The following is a 21,339-nucleotide window of genomic DNA, read 5'->3' on the forward strand; positions in this document are numbered from 1 at the left end:
TACCTATCTATCCATCTATTTATTTATTTATGTCTATAACAGGGCAAATTCCCAATTGCAATAGATAGTAGCCTACAATTTTATATAAGTACCTGACGCTCATACGCTGCCTAAAAGTATGACAGATGACTCATTAGACCAACGGTGACCAAAACTCGAGCTGCAGTGATTACATGCGACAAACAGCCTATGAACTAAGGAGACGGAGAAAAGGTACTTGGCATGAAAACTACAACCAGCGGTGGTTCCTGTACTAACATCTTGATCAATCCCGCGGGTAAAAATCTAAAGCTTTGCTGTATCAGTAATGTCACTGCTGTCATCAAGAGCCAGTGAATAATATACGATTTTTCCTGCTTCTTTTTTTAACCTTCCTCTTGAATATAATCAGAAATTTTCTAAATTCTTCTCTCGATACTTGGTCGAAAAATTCGCAGTTTTTCAAAATTAGAAACTTCTTATGGACAAGCTATTTTAATCATTACTCTTTTGAGAAATTCTGTTGTAAAAAAAAGGCTTTAGAGCACGAGATATTTCAAACCCCATTAGGTAGCTGACTTCCTTACATTTATTTATCTCATCTTCCTCTTCCTGGCTATGATTTAAGACATGTCAATTCCTGGCGTTTAACATTTCGTCGGCACATAATATTGAATCAGTTTTTCTACAATATTATTATTAAATGAATGACTAATAAATAGTTATCCTGATCTAAAAAAAAAGAATATTAAAACTGAGATAAAACCTAATAGGGAGAAGATCTAAAAATATCAATATGCATGCACGTACAGGAGAATTATAGAAACACATACTTAGTGTGTCAGTAATAATAATAATAATAATAATAATAATAATAATAATAATAATAATAATACATTATTCAGCGTGACAATTAATGTTTCTATATACTCCTAATTGAACCGTTGAGCAAAGTAAACATATTACATTTTGTCCGACAGAACAACAAAAAAGTTCTCCTTCTCATTCTTACTGCTTGTAGAGACAGAGTTTGTAGAGCGACATGATACCGCCATTGCTTGCCTTCAGTACGAGAATGAAACACACAGCAATGTACAGGGAACTCTTCGTACCCGTTTGTATATCTGTGATTACACCCGCTTTGGTCACTGCTGTAATTAGACTATTAAAATCATATTTTCGGAAATGGGTAGTCCGACTGTACAGAATTGGACAATATATAGTCTGGTTTAGACAACCTAACAGCCGATGATCTAATTACGTAATTGTGTTACTGCAATTACAGAAAGGACTTCAGAGAGCTGAGATATTGTAATAAACTAGTAAAACAGCTTATCGACTGAACTGTTCTGGACTACTTAATTACATAGATTGCGCTGAGTGACGGATTAAGAGACTGAACTCATTGCTGACTGGTCTATACAACTTTTAATGAGCTAGTTACTGATTGATTAAATGCAATGACGGGACTGATCGGAATTAACAGACTGACAAGCGAATTATGTATGGATCTTGTCGAATCAGCTGAGTCATTACAGCCTAACGAGAGAAAAAAAACCGTCGATAATCGAAAAGTTAGTAACAGGAGATAACATGTCGACCAAAACGTTTACTTACAAGCAAACATTCTCACGGGGCAGACGATAAAGTTAATTTTTTTTCTTCCACCATGTTAATAATTTCAAAACAAATGCTTCTACAGATTTTGGCCATTCGAGCACAATTACAAGGGTCTAAAAAATTAGTTTCCCTGGGGGCCGTTTACAGAAAAAAACACAATTTAATGGAAATATTTTTGGATAATTGAGCTATTTTTCAACATATTCCCCACCGGAATTTGAGACATTTGTCATGCCATGAGATCAACTTGTGTATCTCTGTGTCGTAGAAATCTGGCTCTGAAATCGAAACCAGTGTGTGACAGGCGTCAGCACCTCTCTGTCGATCCCATGGTATGATAAATGTCTCAATTCCGGTGGAGAATATGTTGAAAAATAGCTAAAAAAAATTGCTATATCAGTTCCAATAAATGTTTCTAATCAAATTGTGTTTTCTCTCTGTAAACGGCCCAAAGGAAACTTATTTTATGGCCCTCGTAATTGCGCTCGACTGGCCAAAATTTGTATAAACACTTGTTTTGACGTTATTAACATGATGGAAGAAAAAATAACTTTTGTGCGAGATCGTGCGTATTTGCTTGGTTTCCGCACAAAACCAATCCGCGGAAAGTCTAAAATTCCACATTCAGTATTCCCAACCTAACACACATAACAATTTCCCTCTTCTTACCGCTTAAGTGACATATTGATTTTACTGCTTTAGGCTTTTAACATATTATTTTTAGAGACGTTCAATATAATAATAATTATAAATTGGAAACTTACCACTGCAATTTCATCTAAATTGCACTGTTAATTACTGTTTTTAAATATTTGCAAAAATTAAGTAAATTCTACAACTCCACTAAAGTTACTGCATTCGTGATGCATGTAACATTAAGGAAGCCGTTTGTTTTAAGTTCGCATTTATAGATTGGGGGGGAAAAAAAAGACAGACGCATATCACGGCCTGCTAGAGTATAGTAAACACAGAAAACATTTTAAAGCAACAATGTTGAAGATAGATAGTTTTGTTTTGCAAATTTGCCGTCATTGAACAGAAACCAAGATGGAGATTTCATTGCAACTAATTAGAAATTCCTCTTTCAGGTATGTAATAAACGATCTTCGCACAAAATAATGTACGATACACGAGCGGTATGTTTTCTTTTAATTCTCGGAAATTAAAAAAACTCAACTACGTTTCGCTTTTTCAAACTTTTCCTCGAACATGAAAACTTCAACATACCGCTCTTGTAACGCATATTACTATTTTATCTGCCCCCATGAGAATGTTTGCTTGTTAGCCGGCACTTCAAATTACATACTGCCATACAGCCATTGGAGAGAGGGTAGTTTGATGGAATAGTGAAGAGAGTGAGTACTGTTAGTGACCAATCACTTTACACGAATTCCCATCGGGGTTTCAGAGCTGAGTCTCGGATAATACTGTCCATAACGCTGTTCTGAGCATCACACAGTTTGATATGTTTTACGACGAAAGGGGACGGCAATAAATTCAACACACATAATAAACCAGAAAAGCATTGCGTCAGACTTCAATCTGGAGTAGTGCCGAGGTATAAGCTCATCTGAAAATTCGTTTTCACTGTAACATAGACGAAGGAAGAAGTGCTTGGTTTAAACATAATCCAATATGAATGAAGGACGAAGCCAATGTCTGGCATTGTCGGAAATTAAATTACCATAAAAGTAACAGTAAAATTGGGTTCAACACCTGATTTATCAGAAATAGCAATTAAAAATACAGAATGTTTGTCGAGATAAAAACGTCCTCCGTTGCAGAGAAAAGAAACCTACGTTTTTTTTTTCCTTAATACTGTCGAGAATATCAAATATTTTTATTCACAGATAATGTAAATTGATTCTTCAACTCTTTCCTTACGTTATAGGATGTTATTCACCTGCGTACAGTATATAAATACTGTATACTACTTTAAGCTACAAACTCGATTTTTTAAAATATCAAAATTGGTTTCCTAATATGGGGTAGTGCCTAACATGGGGTAATAACATGGGATGGAATTTCTAATGTAGATATATACTATATAACTACAACAATTTCAATCATTACACCAACAAAAAAAAGAATGAATGTGATAGGTTGGTGTCCAGAGTAAAAGTCAAAGATTCAAATCACCACCGATTACAATGGTTTATTCTCAACATGTCAGTAGCTTAGTTTGTCTCTCTTTTTGCTTTCTTTTCAATATCATCTTCGGATGAGGATGAAGATTCAAACTGAAAACATGCAAAATATAAGGAAACTACATTTCCACTTGATAGGCCTGTAGCTATCTAAAGCAAAAATGTAACATTGTAAAATTCCTTTGCAGAACGAAAAGTTACATTTTTTCGGATCCAATTTCTGCACATTTAAAGGACAAAACTAAAATTATTTCAATAATTTATTATCATAATATACTGCTCTCTTAAATTGACTGAGCATACTGGGAATTCAATCAATGGCTTTCTCAAAATAAGGTATAAAATGTTTCATATAAAGCAATCTTTATCTCGAAAAGGAAGCAAAAAGTAGCAAAACTGTATTAAACTTTTTGTTTGAAATATCTCAAAGAATAACCCCCTGAAATTAATAACATTACTTACGGTCCATCCTGTATTATATATGTAAATAGTACATAGCCTACCTAAGTTCAACAAATTGTAAACAAAAAAAACTTTCAAAGTAGGATGTGAATACATTTCACTGGTGTTTATGGCATGTCATGAACTAAAAACGTGTGTAATGTGTACACAAAATATTAATAACTCAGTGTAAACACACACTTAGTTGCCTTAGAAGACCGTCACAACTCAATAATCACCATTTTTTATTTTTCCATAAATTTTAACTACCAAAGATGTAAACTTTTATGTGGAAAACCGTCACAAATTAAACTCTTTTAATTTCTGCAAAAAATAAAATAATTACGTTCTAATAACGAAAGCTTTGCCTTTAATTCACATAAAATCATCTTCAAATTATTGGGGAAAGACCGCATAATACAAAGGGGCCTTATAAAAGGAATTTATTATTGTCATAATACTCAGGGAATAAGGCCTAATATAAGTACATAGTAGTATCTTCATTTCCCACATAAAACCGTTTTCTAGTAATTATTTTTAGGCTGAGATATCAGGGGTTATGTAACGCATAATTTTTAAAATGCTTCTGAAAATTAATAGGCTATTCTGAAATGTGACGGTCTTCTTCCAAGACGACGACGTGTCCTTGCAAACATAACAATGAAAATGTTATAAAAGTATACATAATGTTATGTGGGCTACAAATTAAACTGTCATTTCGTGTTAAAACTTTGGATAAATTATAAAAAAAAAGCACCAACGTAAAGACGTAAAAACTATTCCGATTGGAACTAAATGTTTTAATGACAGCAATGACACAAGTCAGACCTGTGAAAGATTAATAATAATCAAATCTTAGGCCTAAGAGTCAGGGAAATAACTTAAACCTGATAAACAAATTAATTACTTCAGATACACATAGTCATACTGTACTTCACATAATATAGGCCAAAACGAATTGAAATACAATGAGTAATGCTTGCAGGTAGAGATCCAGATAGCGTTGGTTCTTTTCCTGGTACGAAAAGTGGCAACGTCTCACAGTCACATAGAGAAACTTTCCTAAATTCCCTCTCAACCAATGACACTACGGCGCATACTGATCGTATGACTATGGAATCTCGTTCACTCTGAATTCGTACATAATACAACAAAGTGAGACGGAATGGGTACTTTTATCACACACCACCACCATCACAATTAAACCTCTTTTTCTGTTGAGATTAACTAGTATCATTAAGATCATCCACATATTGTAAAACGGGAATACTGTTTCCATGAACAGAATTGCTCTGAAGACTATTGGACATAATACAGCTCTCCAGTTGAAACCAATATATTACACGCGGTGTGTATATATATCGTACACTGGATCAAATACTGAGAATAATTACTCATCATTTTCAGTTTAGAATTTTAATATTTATTCATAACCGCACAGCTATATTGTATACAATATGTCTATGTCTTATGTGTTGAACATGCACTAGTATTCATGTCTATTTCATGTCATTTTTGTCATATACGTCCTTAAAAGTAATATGTTTATTTCTACGAAATGCTCACTTATTATTATTATTATTATTATTATTAATTTTTTTAAGTAACAAGTCTGTGTGTGATATGTCCTGAGAAAGCACTGTATGTAATATGTCTGCATTTCATATATTGTGTATCTATTTCTATATATTATATCTATTTTATCTTATATCTTTGTATTTGTATAATATAAATATGATTTTTATTGTCATACATATTTAATGTAATATGTGTATTTTATGTCATAATTATGTATATATTTTATGTAACTATTTGTACAGGGCTATAATATGTATGATTTAATTACAGCCCTAATATACCTTCGGGTAAAATAGGGTTCTATAAACTTGGAAATGTAATAATAATAACCGCATAGCTAATACAAAGATTTTACATTGGACATTTTCGTTATCACCATCAGTTACGATATATCGTTATCATTATAGTCTATTATCATAATCATCTTTAAGTTTGTTGTTGTGCAAGTTTATATACGATCATGATGATCATTTATCGGCAGGAGGGCAATCGATGATAATTCCAAACTCACAAGTCAGTGGAGAGCAGGATAATTTAAAAATTAATTAATTAATTAACCTTGCTGCAAGTGTTATTTCTTTGTAATTTTGTCTGTGCATTTTCCCTAAAATTATTATTATTATTATTATTGTTATTATTATTATTATTATTATTATTATTATTATTATTATTATTATTATTATATGATCACCGTCATCATTTCAGTTGACCCGATGGTAAAGCACATTACCTTCTAAATAACTTTATTGTAAAAATATTTACTGTTCTTTAACAGATTATCATAGTCCTATCGCCATGTTGCATTTACTTAAGTGCACACCTGTATGTAGGCCTATGCACTTCCTCTCCAGAGAGGAGAAACTAGCCAATGTACTACTAGCGACATGAGTTGTATTAATATGACCGTCAGTATTGCGTCGACAAGAATGTAGCAAAATGAATAATAATCAGAGAATCACTAACGTTTTCTTAACTGTAATGTACGATTCTCTTTTAAATTTCTCTATAGTAAATTACACTTAAATTTCCATTGAAATTTTCAGACACTATTACGAAACATGTTTAACCTCCCTACGTAAATATATTAACGTTACATTTTTCATACATTTTACTCTGAAGCTAAAATTCTTACTTCACCTAAAACGACTACGGCAAACTTCACTTCCATTCATTGTACGAACATTATCCTTCGGTACATATTTATAAAGACCCGTGAAAATTTATAGACACGGGTTCAGTGAACTGTAAGTAGCTTAGGTCCTACACAAACGTTACATTTTTCATACATTGTATACTGGAGTCAAAATTATTACAAAAGTAGACGCCACCGCAACATTTGCATAAAATATTAATGCATTACACAAAAATTATCATCGCGTAAAAAGATTAGGCTATTTAAAAAACCGCAAAATCGCATGACATCGTAAAAGCCTAGAACTACAATTCGAATGAAACCGCAGATAAGTTTAACAAAAATTAAAATAGGCCTATAACCTAAAATAATTTATTGCTGCACGTAATATTCTTCAATATAAACATTCCAACACCACTCGTGTGGTTAATAATAAATAACCAACCAATATGTACATTGCTGTCCTCGGTTTCCACGCCCCCTTCCAGCCACAAGGGAGTGTAAAATTCAACAATTCACATTAAGCAAACAAAACGTCGTAAAATAAATATTTGCATTATTGCCGCCAAGCAAACAGTCATGACAATTTTAACAATGTGTACTGAACTATCAACAGCACAAGACTTGATCCAATTATGAATGTAGGTCTACAGCAGCAGTAGCACATGTAAACACATTTTATACACACATTTTTACAGAGATACGTAAGAGATAAATATTTGTTTATTTACATTTTTAAAGCTCATTCACATAATTGACATATTATCTATCTGCTCCAAGTTCAAAGGTTATATTGACTTTCCAGTGACAGACCATGGCCATACTGTATACACATTCTATATAAAAACCCTTCCGCGATAATATGCAACGAGAACATTTGCTTCAAATATCATACAGTGAATACTCACCGACTCCTACTTAAGTTCGTGCCAATGATCTCTTCAAATCCACACCGTATTTCACTAAAGTACGTCACTAACACAACCAACACTAATCGCTATACACGCAACACACCTCACAAGCGGCTTTCCGAATCCGACCTCTAGAAACAAGATGGCTGACGTTACGGCAAAGAGTTGTCACACTTGGCTGGAAAGATATTCTACTCATCCAATTTACAGGCATGCTGTCACTGAATATCTATATTTAGTAGTATTCCTTGTTGCGTAGGAAGCAAACCTTGCAATACCTAAAGAACTTCGAACGTGTTTAGCATATTACTACACGGAAGCATTTCAATTTCTCATATAATGTATACATTAGTTACATAACATCAACAATAATGCTAGATAGAGATAATGGCTCTGGCTTATCTCAAGATCATTGATCTCTCCAACGACGATAAAATAAACATTTCATTATCGGGGATATTATAATTAGTTGTGAAAACAAAGAGAATTAAGGTAGTATCGAACTTCCTCATTATATGAAATATAGATAAAATGTTTGTTGTGGAGCAAATATAATATAAACGAAGTTATTGAATTGTTTTAGAAAAATTTAAAATCTTATAATTTATAACAATTAGCACACTCTCGACAATGCCAAAGCTTGTGGAGGCTAAATAGGCCTATAGGACGCGTGTTAAATGTATAAGGTAATTATTTATGTAAGTAACAAAAATTATTTTTACCATTTTGGCCAAAAATTCGGTCCTAATGTCCCCTAAGTTGTGTTATGAAAACACAAAGGTACATGAACTCTTGAAATAATCTACAAAGCGTTCGATTCAAAAGGCGAGTCGTCATACACAGCTACAAAGTAAGTTGAGAATGATGTCCGGAATAATCGATAAACGATTATTGTGAGTTATGAATTATGCCGATCATTCGAAAAATTACAAATATAATTTGTTTCGCAAGAAAAACATAACTAACCCATGACCAGGACATATGTTGGCACTAGAGAAAGAAGATAAAACTTCACTTCCCTGTCGGGAATCGAACCTAGTCCCCTAAATTAATTTTCATTTAATATAATGGAACGGAATCTAGTTATCTAGGAAATCACAGACTGACTGTGCTGGAAAATCGTTCGTTTAAAATCTAGTACGCGAAGTGGCCTTTCCACCGCAGAATACACATAAGAACGTAAAGATCAGACGAATTGTCACTTCTTTCGTTCACATTAACAGCAGATGTAACGATATGAGTGAAGTGAAATCAATCTGTTGTTCTGTAAAGGGTACGAGTCATACTACTTGTCATGATACAGTTGCACAAGATCCATATTCTTTTTAAAACAAGTGCTTCAATCAAACAGCATTCATGTCTGTTGACACAGCCGTATTCACTGATTATCTTTGACAGTTATATTTTACTTAATCTATGTTGAGGTCAATCAGCTGTATAGATAGATAGGTCTTGCGTCGGAGATTCTATTGTGTACTAGTTGTCAAGGTTGGATATTTCCTCGTAGAGATATGACGAGGATTGTAAATCAAAGCCCGTATGTGGTAAACAATAATAATCTCAAAACATTAATATGACAGCAGTAAATTTATTCAGAAGGAACTAAGAATATTTGCCAGAGTGGGACTCACGTTCTAAAGAAGAAAAAGGGATAGAGAAATAGATAAAATTAAGGATAAAAGAGCAAAGAAAAGGAAAAGGAAAATCAAAGAAGGGCAGAATGAGCAAATCAATGGAAATTAAAAAAAGCAGAGCATAGAAAATATTAATGAAAAGCAGAGCATTGAAAATGAAAAAAGCAGAGCAATGAAAATGAAAGATAAGCAGAGCATTGAAAATATTAATGAAAAGCAGGGCATTGAAATTGAAAGGAAAGCAGAGCATTGAAAATGAAAAAAGCAGAGCAATGAAAATGAAAGATAAGCAGGGCATTGAAAATATTAATGAAAAGCAGGGCATTGAAAATGAAAAAAGCAGAGCAATGAATATGAAAGATAAGCAGGGCATTGAAAATATTAATGAAAAGCAGGGCATTGAAAATGAAAAAAGCAGAGCAATGAAAATGAAAGATAAGCAGAGCATTGAAAATATTAATGAAAAGCAGGGCATTGAAAATGAAAGGAAAACAGAATATTGAAAATTAAACAAAAGGAAAGCATTGAAAAAATAAATAAATAAATAAATAAACCCTGAGTCTAAAATTATGTTAAAAGTTTTTGTCAACAGTAATGTCATTAGGGGTTTTGATTTATCTAGACAAAATCAAAACTAGAGTGGGATTTAATTGATTATTACAAGATTAGAAGAACGTATATAAAGATTAAAAGAAATAAAGTACTCTAATACAATAAAATATTAACTGAATTATTAAAATTCTATTTCACTAATGTTAGCTTCACCAAACTTTGAACGGAGACGCCATTTTCAATTGATTATCTATTCTATGCGGTAAACAAGTGACGATTGCAAAGCATGTTTTATAGTACCGTAAAGAATTTGTAGTTTGAAATTTTGGTAAACAAGGAAACAAATGGTAGAATAAATAAATAAATCAATTAATTAATTATGGTTAACGGCGCTCACAACTGCAGAGGTTATATCAGCGTCGCCGGTGTGCCGGAAATTTGTCCCGCAGGAGTTCTTTTACTTGCCAATAAATCTACTGACCTGAGCCTGTCGCATTTAAACACACTTAAATGTCATTGATCTCGGCAGGGGTCGAACCCACAACCTCGAGCATAGAAAGCCAGCGCTATACCAACTACGCTTCCGAGGGCGACCAAATGGTAGAAGGGGTGATGAAATTATAAGAAATAAAGTACTCGAATACAATAAAATAGGAATTAACTGACTTACTAAAATTCTATTCACTAATGTTTCTTCAAAACGTTTGAACGAAGCCGCCATTTTCAGTTGACTATATACGCGGGAAATAAAAATGACGATCACGAAGCATGTATTATAGTACCGTAAAGGATTTGCAGTTCGAAATACTGGAAAATAAAGAAACAAACGGTAGAGAAGTGATGGGATTATAAGAAATGAAGTACTCTAATAAAATAAAATAGGTATCAATTGACTTACTAAAATTTTATTCACTAATGTTAGCTTCATCAAAACGTTTGAACGAAGCCGCCATTTTCAGTTGACTATATACGCGGGAAATAAATGACGATCACGAAGCATGTTTTATAGTACCGTAAAGAATTTGCAGTTTGAAATGTTGGCAAACAAGGAAACAAATGGTAGAGAAGTGATGAGATCATAAGAAATAAAATACTGTAATACAATAAAATAGGTATTAATTGATTTACTAAAATTCTCTTCACTAATGTTAGCTTCATCAAAACGTTTGAACGAAGTCGCAATCTTCAGTTGACTATCTATGCGGGAAACAAATGACAATCGCGAAACATGTTTTATAGTACCGTAAAGAATTTGCAGTTTGAAATGCTGGCAAACAAGGAAACAAATGGTAGAGAAGTGATCAAAACAAACAAATGCTAGGGAAGAGATAAAATTGTAGCGATAAATAGCCATGACTGGTTCAAACACATCCATTCATATCGTTTTATTGATCAAAAGTAGTAGGACCTAATATAAGTGAAATAGTCATAATAATCTATACTAATAATAAATCTGTAGCCGAAATGTTTCTGGTAATTTTCGATTTTCCAAAAATAATTGGTCCTAACATATATAATTAATCACCCTGAAACCGAAAATCGCTTTTTTTATTTTTGTTTGTATGTCTGTCTGTCCGACTCTGTATGTTTGTTACCTTTTCACGCGATAATGGCTGAACGGATTTCGATGAAAATTGGAATATAAATTAAGTTCGTTGTAACTTAGATTTTAGGCTATATGGCATTCAAAATACATTATTTAAAAGGGGAGTTATAAGGGGGCCTGAATTAAATAAATCGAAATATCTCGCTTATTATTGATTTTTGTGAAAAATATTACATAACAAAAGTTTCTTTAAAAATAATTTGCGATAAGTTTTATTCCTTGAAAAATTTTGATAGGACTAATATTTAATGAGATAATATCTGTATGTATGTATTTATTTACACTGCAAGTGGGCAAGCACCCGGTGGCAGTGGTATATACAATATTAATACACAGTTAAAATGATAAGCAATACACAATAAAATTTACAATACATAATACAATTTACAACACATAATACAATTTACAACACATATACAATTTTATACACAATACAATAAGAATACACAATACAATTTAACACACAATACAATTTAACACACAATACAATTTAACACAACAATACAATTTAACACATGAGTTTTAAAATTAAAATAACTGCCATCTAAGGCCGTGTAATGAATTAAAAAACAAATGACTTCGTCTATAGGGAGCCTTGGACAGCAACAATCGAAAGCTATGAAAGATAGCCTACAGAGAATATTTCTGTGTTTATATGAAGTAATATCGAAAGCTAAATTAACCGATTTGTATAATTAATTATTATTTCACCATTGGAAAGTGTAGTTTCTCTAGATGTACATAATGCTATAATGTTATTACAGTAACTTCTGATATAATATAATATAATATAATATAATATAATATAATATAATATAATATAATATAATTTAAGTTATTTGAAGGGTTCAGAACCATAGTGGGCCAAGCGCCATTTACTGAATACGTAGAAAACAAGGGTTAAAATTAAGTTATTACCATAATTCAATGGAAACCTATAACAAGTAAAATAAAATATACACATTAAATCTAAATGATGTCAATCTTCATTAAACTATGGTTGCATGTAATAAAAATTAAGAAACCTGTTAAAGGAATTGTTATTGCACCAAATGAGTGTCTGTGGACCAAAATGATTGCATTTTAATTATTTGGATGCAATTTAAATTAAGTAACATATTAAACGACTTACCCTTCTATCAAACACGAATGCTCCCTGGATCAAATGTCCTATTTTAATTATGTAATTACTTTATATTTATTTCTAACGGGTGCAGCGGAGCGCACGGGTACGGCTAGTCTTAAAAATAAATAAGAAAATAAAAATGTTTCTATCTTTATTGATCTGACATATTTTTCTTGTATACATATAAGGAATCTATTGCAAAATTTTTCACTCTATTCTTGAAACATCCTGTATTTTTCTTAACGAGAAAGTGAAAACATGCCTGTATTCTTTTGTTGTAGGGCGATTAACATTTGCCATAGCCGTTACAGCTTCTGAAAGTTCTCCATTTTTGGAATCTATTACTGTACTTATGGGTTCCAACCTGTCTTCGAACTTTCAACTAAACAACAACAGTAGTCTTCTGTGCCTGAACTTGGGAAAAGACCCCACCGCTCAGCCATATCAGGACAAAATGCCTTGTAGAGGAAAGTGCAGGACAGGTGGGAACAAGCGATAAGTTGACAGCGTCTGTTAATATATGGAACGCGTGCTGCATAGCTCGTAGCACGCGCATATATGGGCAAAACATAAATTTATGTCTTAATAGGCTGATTGCTGGAAAAGGAAGCAAGTATTGAAAATTCATCCATGTGTGTGTATGTGTATGTCCTTATTCGTGTTTTTATAAACGCGTGACTGGATTTTGATCAAACATGAAATACACCAATCAAGGAGATCTGAACGCCGCAACTTCGATTCTTTAAGGCCCAGTTGTATAAAAACAACTAGTTTATTTTTAATTATAACTTTAAAAAAAAGGCTAAAGGTTAATGTCTACGGCCCAGCTGTATAAAAGTCGCTAATTATAGGTTAGTTTTTAGAAAAAAAAAATAGTAAATTGATCGAGATTAATTTCTATAGGTATATCGGTAACTAAAAGAATTGATATCTCATATCTACAAAAATAGTAATTCAGTTCCACTGCATATTATTTAGATTAACTACATAATAAATAAATAATTAAAAATAAATAAATAAGTAAATAAAGAAGTAAATAAATAAAGAAATAAGTAAATAAATAAATAAGTAAATAAATAAATAAGAAAATAATTAAATAAATAAGTAAATAATTAAATAAGTAAGTAAATAAATAAATAAGAAAATAATTAAATAAATAAGTAAATAATTAAATAAATAAGTAAATAAATAAATAAGAAAATAATTAAATAAATAAGTAAATAAAGAAGTACATAAATAAATAAAGAAATAAGTAAATAAATAAATAAGTAAATAAATAAATAAGAAAATAATTAAATAAATAAGTAAGTAATTAAATAAATAAGTAAATAAATAAATAAGAAAATAATTAAATAAATAAGTAAATAAAGAAGTAAATAAATAAATAAAGAAATAAGTAAATAAATAAATAAATAAGTAAATAAATAAATAAGAAAATTAAATAAATAAGTAAATGAAGAAGTAAATAAATAAATAAAGAAATAAGTAAATAAATAAATAAGTAAATAAATAAATAAGAAAATAATTAAATAAATAAGTAAATAATTAAATAAATAAGTAAATAAATAAATAAGAAAATAATTAAATAAATAAGTAAATAATTAAATAAATAAGTAAATAAATAAATAAGAAAATAATTAAATAAATAAGTAAATAAAGAAGTAAATAAATAAATAAAGAAATAAGTAAATAAATAAATAAGTAAATAAATAAATAAGAAAATAATTAAATAAATAAGTAAATAATTAAATAAATAAGTAAATAAATAAATAAGAAAATAATTAAATAAATAAGTAAATAAAGAAGTAAATAAATAAATAAAGAAATAAGTAAATAAATAAATAAGTAAATAAATAAATAAGAAAATAATTAAATAAATAAGTAAATAATTAAATAAATAAGTAAATAAATAAATAAATGCATAAGTAAATAAATAAATGCATAAATAAATAATTATATTATTATTATTATTATTATTATTATTATTATTATTATTATTATTAAACATCAGTCTTCGAATTCCTACCAAAGGATTAAGATTTCAAAAAATGTTCAACACTAGGAAATCAAAAACTCTCTCTCCGATCTGCAGATATATAAAATATGCCAATTTGCATGGATTAAATTTGGATCCATTCAATGTGTAGTATTTACTTTATTTAGTTGTATGTCATTTTGTTATTAATATTTCTAATTTATGTCTTGTATAGAATTGATTTTAATATTCATTTATATTATTCATGTATTATTAATGTTACTTTTGTTATATTAGGTAATTTAAAGTCATCCATTGTGCCGTCCATTTATTGTCATTAATTGTAATTGTTTTATGTGTAATAATTATTTTTATGCATTTTTATTATAACTTTGTGATTATTAATTTTGTCATTTTGTAATTATTATGCTTTGTGCGAAATTGTTATTGGCCTCTGGCTGTTGTACAGCACAATAAATAATAGTAAATAAATAAATAAAATACATAAATTATATTATTATTATTATTGCATCCTCTTTCATTTTCATTTACAATTACTTTTAATTGTCATTATTTTATGTAGTTTAGTCATCCATTTTATTCCGTCCATTGAATGTCATTATTGTCGTTAATTGTAATTATTGTCTTTATGTGTAATAATTATTTGTGCGTGATCGTGCGTATTTGCTTGTTTTCCGCACAGAACCAATACGCGGTAAGTGTGAAATACCACATTCAGTATTCCCAACGTAACACACATAATTTCCCTCTTCTTACCGCTTAAGCGCGACATTCATTTTACTGCTTTAGGCTTTTAATATATTATTTTTAGAGACGTTCAATATAGTCATAATTATAAAATGGAAACTTACCACTGCAATTTCACCTAAATTGCACTGTCAATTATTGTTTTTAAATATTTGCAAAAATTAAGTAAAGTCTACTACTCCACGAAAGCTATTGTATTCCTGATACAAGTAACATTAAGGAAGCCGTGAAAAAATCAACAAGACTCCAGATGCCGATGTTATTACTGCAATATGTTATATAAATAATATTGTTAAAATATTAAAATGAAAAATAAATCATTACATAACCTTACCGTTTGTTTTAAGTTCGCATTTATAGACTGGGGAAAAAAAAGACAGACGTATATCACGGCCTGCTGGAGTATAGACATTTTTTTTTTTTAAGTTGTCATCATTAAACAGAAACCAAGATGGAGATTTCATTGCAACTAATTAGAAATTCGTCTTTCAGGTATGTAATAAACGATCTTCGCACAAAATAATGTACGATACACGAGCGGTATGTTTGTTTTCATGAACTCGGAAATTAAAAAAGCTCAACTACGTTTCGCTTTTTCAATCTTTTCCTCGAACATGAAAACGTCAACATACCGCTCTTGTAACGTATATTACTATTTATGCATTTTATTCTGATTTTGTCATTATTAATTTTGTCATATTGTAATTATGCTTTGTGCTGAACTGTTATTGGCTTAATGGCTGTTGTACAGTAGAATAAACAATATTATATAAATAAATATTATTATTGTTATTATTATTATTATTATTATTATTATGATTAATTTCAGAAAATTGGACAGTTAACTAATATTTTGTTCTCGTGTAGAAAATCTTGCAAAGCATAATCATATATATATATATATATATATATATATAAAGTTCTCCTATCTTGAGAAAAATTAATTTTAAAACAGTTTTTTGATTCATCTGCAAATTTACCGATAGAATACATTATCATGATTTATAATATAACGTAACATTACATTGCGTTAGACCTACTTACATACATAAAACACAAGCAACTTTACATGAAAAACCACACATTGCATGCGTAACACAAATACATTACCGATATATGGAACATAACATATAGCGTACTTCTTTACTGGAGAATGGCGCAAAATCGAGCATCGGGTATTGCGTATCTGATATTCTATTATCGATAACCAATGCAGGATATTGGAAAATTATGTTGTTCTGGTTTGTAACAAGAAGTCGGCAATAGGAACCTTCGTGGAATATAATTGGAAATTGAATTCCTATCAATAATTTGTTACATTGATGAACTAGTACATTACGAACTCGTGCGTTCCGAAAAACGAAGACCTCAGCTGACGTGCATTTGCTCTATGAAGTGCGAAGATGTTAGCAGCGCCTGGCCGGCTGACCTCATGTCACACTTCAGTGAATGATGTGATGTCTGAATTGGAGGTGGGCGAATGCGTCTTTCAAAGATCGCATGACGTATTTATTGCAAAGCTCTGCAAGCGCTCTGTCTGCCGCCTTTTTCACTACCGGCTAGATTACATATTATGATTCTTCTTCTAAAATAGTAATAGATTTTGTTGAACAACAACCTCATGTCAAAATATTCAATTTTAGAGGAGAGTGAAAAAAAGAAACATCTTGATAATGAACAAATATCTGACATAAGAGGGTATTTAAACATTCTTGTAAAGTTTGTTATCCATTCCTGGACATACGGACTCACGGACAGGAGAACGCGAATTCGATTATGCGCACTGTTCAAAACATACAGAGGTGAGCCTGCCTGGAGAGAAATAAAAAAATAGGTTGCAGCCGCCAAATTACTCTTCAAGGAACGACCACTCTTATAAATTGAGGGAAAGAAGACAGAAGACGGACACTGGAAAGTTTTATTTTCTCAATCGTACTATCAGGGACTGGAATGCTTTACCTGCAGACTTACTAAATGCTTTACCAACAACCAAAAATGTATTTAAAAATAGGCTTAAGGACTTTACTAATAGACGATAATTATACACAGTATGTAAAGGATGTAAATGATATTTTGTTATTGAAGTGTTGTATCAGTGAAGAATTATGTTGTGTCAGTGAAGTGTGTTGTGTCAGTGAAGTGTGTTGAGTAAGTGAAACGTGTTCCTGTCAGTGAAGCTTTATAGTTTATAGTGGCAGTGCAAAGTATTTGAACAGTGAAATGTTTTTGAAGTGTTAGTGAAATCAGGATAGAATCAGTGAAATGTGTCGTAGTTCAAGTGCAGTGAGTGAGTTGACAGCGAAATGAGTGTAGTGTTGAAAGGAACTTGTGCAGATATGAACATATCATACTCGTGGGTTTTAGTTCGAACATAGGTTTAAGGTACAAATTAGATTTACTTTAAATGTTATTTTAACTGATCGTGCTTCATTTAATTTAGGATGTTCCCTGTTATTATTATTATTATTATTATTAATTGTATTTTTTATTAATTGTGTTTATTATTGTCTTTATTGAGTGTAATTAGTTACCGCTGCCACCGGGTATATACCCATTGCAGTGTGAATAAATACATACATACATACATACATACATACATACATACATACATACATACATACATACATACATACATAAGATGCAACAACAAATTCCAAAATTGGGACATCTGGCCGACATCTAAGGCTGACCACTAGGATCCAGAATACAAAGCAGAGGTTAAATTAAAAATAAAATACAATATGATTTGTGGAGAGAATACAGAACAATGATAAATTTAAAAATAAAGTACAATTTGATTTCGGAGAAACATGAGGTGAAAGTACAATGAAGAGTAATGAAATGAAGTAAAAAAAAAATATTACGTAGTGTTATACAAATGACTGTGTAAAATGGATAATGAATCTCTCAATACCATTAGCCAAATTTTGTTAATGTCCTCATTAGAAAATTTAAGAAAAAGGAGAATGGTTTTGGTTAACTTAAATTAAGTTCCCCTAGCTCCAAAAGAAGGTCCTTTCCCTTCCCATGTATTAATATTCATTTTGCTTCTCTCACTGAAGTGAGGAATACATGGATAGTAAATAGACTTCTTTTCATCTTTAATGTTATTGGCTTGTTGATCATCCTTCTCAAAACGGACAGTGGGGTCAAGAATGAGGCTTCTTTGATTCCGGCGATCGATGGCTATAATGTCTACTCTTCTGGTTGACCCATTCTCAGCCAAGCAGTGTACTTCTTCGTTAACCTCCCACTTTGCCTTCAAGAGTGGTTGCGATGGAGCTTCTCACTTTATGGTGGCGATTGTTCCTCCGTAGTTCGCCTTAGGGCAATAACCCAAAACATGCCCAAGGGTTTCTACTTCGCTGCATCCTGGATGTAAGATTTTATAGGGACTATTTCGTTTATATGACGTCATTCCATTTTCGACCAATGAAGTGTAATGAAATTTTGAATTCCAACCAATCACAGTCAGACTTTGCGATAATTTCTGCAGCTAGATTTATCGCTATCAATTTATCGCATGGTCGTTCTTTTGTTTAGTCGTTGTCGCCAACTGTTTCCCCGTAAATTGATGATCATAAATACATTAGGATGCAACTACACGGTTAAACTTTTCTTTCAACTTCAAAGCAATGAACGCAAGATTGATATTTAATATTAATTAATATATTTACGCAGTGAAGACCACGTTCAAAACGGCGCACCATGTAGACACAAAATATTTATGCATCTTAATTGAACGTACCTTTTAAACTTGATTCTATTCTTCCCAGATTGCACCCATACGCGATTGCAATATTGAACTGTGTAGATGCAGCTTTAGTTCCGTTACACACTACAGCGAGAATGCGTTTGTCGAGCTATAAAAAATGCTTTCGTGTAGTACTCATTGTAACTAACGGTCGAAACAAGGCACAGCTGACATTGGTCCTGCTTCCACAGGTAGGCCTAACGTAACCTATAAAATTGTAGCCTATAACATTTGTATTGAAATTAAACAATTACTAGACGTTCAAATTTATGTAACATCATCGCATATCAAACTCAAAGACCTTGCATAGTAATAAGGTCTTTGATCAAACTGCCTTTCGTATGGCGTAATAAAATTCGTGTTTTAATTAGGCCTATCTATACAGAGATGGCTTCACTGTGTAGCAACATGTCTCACTGTGAATACATAAGCATTGGAATATAGCTGTCCCACTGTTACTGTTAAATTAAATTATGATTTCAGCAGATAATGAAAATGTATTTGTTATAATAATAAGAGAAAAGTGCAGTACATGTAATTAACAATGTTAAACCTGTATTTCGCTTTTCGCAATTGGCATTACTGAATAATAACATCGAATTTCTTTATTGCAATAATCGATATTCATCTACGAGTATTTCAACTTCACAATATCTGAATAGGTTAAGTATTCGTTAATATACAATTATTAACATTTTGTGATCGAATTTTAGGGATATATTATTTAAATTTTTATTTTATTTACGAAATAGTCCTAATAAATGTCACTCGAGGTCTGAGATTTCCCAGCTAAATCCACTCGCTTCGCTCGTGGATTTATCGGCAGATCTCAGACCTCTCGTGACATTACTACAGATAAAGTGAAATCTCATGAATCTCATATTGTTATTTTTTTACATAGAGGTTGCTGTTCAACATCATCGTAAGTTTATTCTTACATTGTGGTCCGCGGACCATTGGAGGTCCGACAGTTAATAGTCAGAGATCCGCAAGTGAGTCATATTCATAATATTGAATTTTAAATTTACCATACTAAATTCGTATCAAAAGTGCATATATCACGTCACAAAACATTTCTTTCTACTTTTCACACTGAATAAATAAAAATGACAAACTACAAGTATAAAATTAAAAAGACAATATAAAAAATGAAAGCAAAAAAAAAAATAAAATGAAAAAATCAGATAAAATTAGCATTATGTTTTACATAGGCCTATGTATACAATCACAGTACCTTAAGCAGACTTACTTATTTACAAATGCTTTTCAGAGACCCCGGAGGTTCAATGCCGCCATCGATCCCTATCCTGAGCAAATTAATCCAGTCCCTACCATCATATTCTACCTCCCTCAAATCCATTTTAATATTATCCTCCCATCTACATCTCGGCCTCCGCAAAGGATTTTTTTTTCTTCAGCTCTCCCAAAAAAACACTCTATACTCATTTCATACGTGCTACATGCCCTCCCAAACTCAAACGTCTGGATTTAATGTTCCTAATTATGTTAGGTGAATTTCTGTAGATTGTAAAATATGTCATTAGAAAAGTTCAGGAAAACGGAGAGAGTTTGGAATTGAACGAGTTACATTAGCTGCTTCTTTATGCGGATGACGTGAATATGTTAGGAGAAAATCCAGAAATGATTAGGGGAAACACGCGAATTTTACATGAAGCAACTAAGGAGACTGTTTTTCGGGGTTTACTTCCAAACATACGTATATCATTATGTCCCGTGACCAGAACATAGTACGAAATGAAAATATAAAAATTGTAAATTTAGGCCTATCCTTAGAAAAGGTGGAAAAATGTAAGTACCTTGAAGCAACAGTAACAAATATAAATGACAATCGAGAGGAAATTAAACGCAGAATAAATATAGCAAATGCCTGTTATTATTCGTCTGAGAAGCTTTTGTCATCCACTCTACTCTCGAAAAAGCTAAAAGTAAGAATTTATAAAACAGTTATATCACCGGTTGCTCTGTATGGTTGTGAAACTTGGACCCTCACTTTGAGAGAGGAACAGAGGTTAAGGGTGTTAGAGAATAAGGTTCTTAGGAAAATATTTGGAGCTAAGAAGGATGAAACTGCAGGAGAATGGAGAAAGTTACACAA

At 31.4% G+C, this 21,339-nt stretch overlaps 1 protein-coding gene across 2 annotated transcripts in view; it reads right to left on the minus strand.

Annotated features, from left to right (window-relative positions):
• LOC138692289 (protein FAM13A) overlaps positions 1–21,339 on the minus strand; it is a 461,772-nt gene that overhangs the window by 346,585 nt on the left and 93,848 nt on the right. Inside the window, exon 1 of one of the 2 annotated variants that reach the window (XM_069815471.1) lies at positions 7,806–7,956. The exons of the other annotated variant lie outside the window; for it this stretch is intronic. The gene's annotated coding sequence lies outside the window, so the exon portion shown is untranslated. Of the gene's footprint in view, positions 1–7,805; positions 7,957–21,339 lie in introns of those variants that run through there. 2 annotated transcript variants of the gene reach the window in all.

This window comes from Periplaneta americana, chromosome 16 (genome assembly GCF_040183065.1).
Source record: "Periplaneta americana isolate PAMFEO1 chromosome 16, P.americana_PAMFEO1_priV1, whole genome shotgun sequence".
In the NCBI taxonomy this organism is placed as follows: domain Eukaryota; kingdom Metazoa; phylum Arthropoda; class Insecta; order Blattodea; family Blattidae; genus Periplaneta; species Periplaneta americana.